Source organism: Diceros bicornis, unplaced genomic scaffold (assembly GCF_020826845.1).
Source record: "Diceros bicornis minor isolate mBicDic1 unplaced genomic scaffold, mDicBic1.mat.cur scaffold_90_ctg1, whole genome shotgun sequence".
NCBI classification, from domain to species: Eukaryota; Metazoa; Chordata; class Mammalia; order Perissodactyla; family Rhinocerotidae; genus Diceros; species Diceros bicornis.
This window is the reverse complement of record NW_026691791.1, coordinates 1052428-1056295: the sequence shown is the minus strand read 5'-3', so window position 1 is coordinate 1056295 and position 3868 is coordinate 1052428. Positions and strand designations below refer to the sequence as shown.

At 50.9% G+C, this 3868-nt stretch overlaps 1 long non-coding RNA gene across 1 annotated transcript; it reads right to left on the bottom strand.

Moving 5' to 3' along the window:
* Positions 1 to 254: 254 nt before the first annotated feature.
* LOC131403814 (uncharacterized) lies at positions 255 to 2132 on the bottom strand. Its single transcript, XR_009219548.1, has 3 exons — positions 2079 to 2132; positions 1809 to 1844; positions 255 to 310 (listed from the first exon to the last, which is right to left on the bottom strand). It is a non-coding gene; the product is annotated as an uncharacterized LOC131403814 (long non-coding RNA).
* Positions 2133 to 3868: the final 1736 nt, after the last annotated feature.

Here is a 3868-nt window from a genome sequence, read left to right as displayed (position 1 = left end):
AAGTGCTCAAGGGAGGGCCTTACCTGAGGGAGACCAGTCTGACACTCAAGGAAAAGGGGCCCAGGCTTCTGTTCTTGAACAAGGATCCAGCTGGGGAGCAAGGAGGAGGAGGATGAGCAGGAGGGACAGGGGTTGGGGGAGGGGCTGGGTGGGATTTAACCCACCAGGAGTTGCTGGGACCAGGGTCTCACCAGGCTCTGCAAGACCCTCTCAGTGGAGTTGAACGTGGCTGAGCTGTTGATCCTGTCTGAATACCAGAAGGTGGAGATGGTGACATTGACTGTGAGGGTCTTCAGGTTGTGCCCCAAAGCTGCAAGACGAGAGGGAGAGCGATGGCCATCACTGAGAGCTGGCCTGAGACCACACCAGAGTCCTGCATTCATTATCATCTGTCGTCTTCTCTCACAGTGGCACCAACACCCACACGTGTGGTCACCCAAGTCAGAACCAACATATCTGCTCAGCTCCTCCTCGCTCCCTGTAACACCCATTCACCTTGCACACTCGTCCTCAGATACACTCCATCCCTGTCCCAACTCAAGTCTTAACTTCCTTCACCCAGACCAATACCCCAGCAGGCACAGTGGATGCTCTGTCTAAAGGATGTTCTACGTGGACTACTAGAAGAATCTTTCTGAAATGAATACCTCACTAGGGCGACCACTGTTCTAGTACCACCCATTGCTCCCTATGGCCTTCAGTGTTTAGTTCAACCTTCTTGACCTGGCACTCAAGGCTCTACTCAATCTGGCTACTGCTGACCTTTCAGCCTCATTTCATCCATTTACTGCGAGTTAAACTTCATGCTTCACGCAACCCAAATTCGTTTCAATTCTCCCCATATGGCATGTTGTTTCTGGCTGGAGTCTTTGCTCATGGATTCCCCTCTGCCAGGAAAACTCTTCATCCTCTATTTGCCGGGGTCCGTCCTACTCATTCTTAAAGACTCCATTCAGGTGAACCTTTCTCTAGCAAGCTCTTCCCCTCCAAATTATGCCAGGTGCCACTCCCCGAATCCTCCCACATTGTGTTATAATGGTGTGTTAATTCACAAGACTAGGGGCTCTCTGAGGCCTGGCCTTAGACTGAATAGTTGGTATAATATTTGTGATCAGCATGATTGTCCTAAAACCAGAATTTCACAACCTGGCTTCCCAGCTCCTGGATCACAACTGGCTGGTAGGGGCTGGAGAGCTTCTCTTGCGAAGGAAAAGGCACCCCCAGATACCTGTGGTGGCTTCTGGTGGCGCAGGTGATGATCAAGTATGCAGGGATGTGGTGGCCGGCTAGGGAGCTGTGGAGAGGGCTGTCATCAGGGAGGGACAGAGTGGCAGGAGCTTCCAGGCTCACCTGGGCTCCAGCAGTGGCTCTCCCAGGACCACCATTCACAGGTGAAGCATAAATGAGAGTGAGGGTACGGGTCCCTGTGTGAGTAGAGTGATGAGCAAGCCTGTGGATGAGAGAGTGAGATGGGTGAATAAGAGAGACTGAACACAGAGGAAAGAGAGATGGACGGACAGAAAACTGGACAGACGGATGGAATACCTGGAAAAGGAGGACCAAGGGCGGGGATTCAGGAGAATAAAAGTGAAAACCGTGTGGGGTCAGAATGTGGTGGAGAACATGTCTGTGTCTAAGGCTTTCTCACCCTGGGCTGGGACTCTCCACCAGAACCCAAGAGAGAGAGAAGGGATGAGTTAGGACCCTTCCAGGTCCTTCTCTCACCAAGGACAGTGGGTGAAGGAGAACAAGTGCTACCCAACCCCAAATGCGATGGGACCCAGGACATCAGGGCCAGGAATACTCACTGTTGGTAGTCGGGGCTGCAGCTCCATAGGTATAACCTGTGGAGAGAAGGCGAGAGGAACTGAGCGAGGGTTGGGGTGAACATAAAGGATTAAGGGTGAGGGAGGATGTAGGGACGTTTGAGGGAAAAACAGAGGGAAAAGCAGAAGGGAAGAGGGGAGGGGTGTTCAGGGAGGTGTCAACGAGGTGGAAGCTGGCTGAACCCAGCGGTCACACCGTGATGAGAAGACTGAACCCTGACCAGAAGGAGAGAGAGATGGATCAAAACTCACTTTAGAGCAACGGAGGCAACACAGAACTTTGACTGGCAGAGAGAGCATGGCTGTATCATAGCACCTCACCACTGACGTAGAAGCTGTCCCCGTCCAGGGTGAGGAAAACCAGGTGGGTGACGCCCAGGTTCTCATGGCTCAGCTCCCAGTAGAGTCGCTCTCTGTCCACCCCGGGACCTGCGGGGCTCAGAGTGGAAGGTGCAGACGGTGTCCACCCCGCTGGCTGCCCCACCCTTCTCAAGCCTGGTGGAGGAAGAACATGGGGTTGTGCAATACTGAGCAGGTGTCCTTCTGGGTGTGGAAAGTGGGAGAGTGGAAGGGAGGAAGCTGAGGGAGAGGCTGAATGGGCTGCTCTGATGTGTGGAGGGGCTCTCCTCGATGTCTCCCCTCTGAGACAACCCCCTCACAAGTAAGGCCTGACTTCCTTTAGGATGCGGAAGGGGGCCTGTGAGTGGCCAAGTGGGGTGAACACACAGACCTGGGTGAGGGGGCGCCTGCAGGTCTACACGGACAGCAGCGAGGAGAAAAGTCAGTGCCCTGCACCATCTGAAACATACAGGCAAGAAAGTACCGTTACATTCTCTCGGTTCTACACTCCAAGGTCTTTTCTTTCTATTTCTTTCCTACTCCACAGCCATCAACCACACCTAGGGAACAATCATCTCACTCGTAATCTTCTTCCCAACACCTCCTGCCTCATAAGTATTCAATCTTACCCCTCAGGTCCATTTTAACCAAAGTGCTTAGACCAAACGCCAATCACATCAGCCATCTGTTCGCATCTCTCCAGAGTGTTCCCACTGGTCTTAGAACAGAGTCCCAAGTCACGCCTGACCTGATCCAGCCTGTCCCCCTCGCTGGTCTGGCTCACACCGCTCCCCCTGTGTTGACTCCGCTCATCCATCCCTCTTCTCAGTTCATGGACACAACAGGCTCTCTGCTTCAGTGGTGTCCTCATGCGGGTCCCTCGGCCTGAAACGCTATCTTGAACACACTCCAACACCCTCACTCCAGTCTACCCTTCAGACCAGCTAAATCCAGTCCCAACTCTAGCTCTCAAGCTAAATATCAGTCCTTCTCAAGAGGGCTTCCCTGCCCCCTCAGGTTGAGTCCCCTTGTGCCAAACTTCCACATCACTCTCATCATTAACTGTCTAAAATCCAAATTCCCAAATACAATATAAATTCCATGGAGGTGGGACAAGGTCTCTCTGTTTCTCCCGGAACCCATGCATGTGGCCCAGGGCTTGGCTTATGAGATGAGGAAACATCCTGGTTTGTCTAGGACTGCATTTGTTTGAACACTAAACATCCTGTATCCTGGAAAACCCATCCGTTCTGAATAAACGCGGATGGTGGGTCACCATAAATTATACACTCAAAGACTATCTATTGCATGACAAGCACACATTCCCCTCAAGAACGTCAGAGGAAAGCTAGAATGAAAAAGGCACACACACACACACACACACAAACACAATTAGTAGAGGCCAACAACTAAATACAAAATCATTTAACAAGATATTCTGCAACATGAATCACCAGACTGTTCTTCCAGAAAAGATTCAAGAAACAAAGTTAATTCCCTTTAGAAGTCAAGGTGGAGAGGACAGTCTTTTTGGAGACTAGTGCCCTTCCCTTCAATCTACAGGGTTGCTTAGTATTCCTCCAAATGATTTGAAATATCATAAAGAAGAAAATGCTCAAAATAAATCTGGCTACTGGCAAATTCAATTTTAAATTTGTTATTAATACAAAGTTCCAATCCTCTTTTTCCCTGAATGCTCCTTT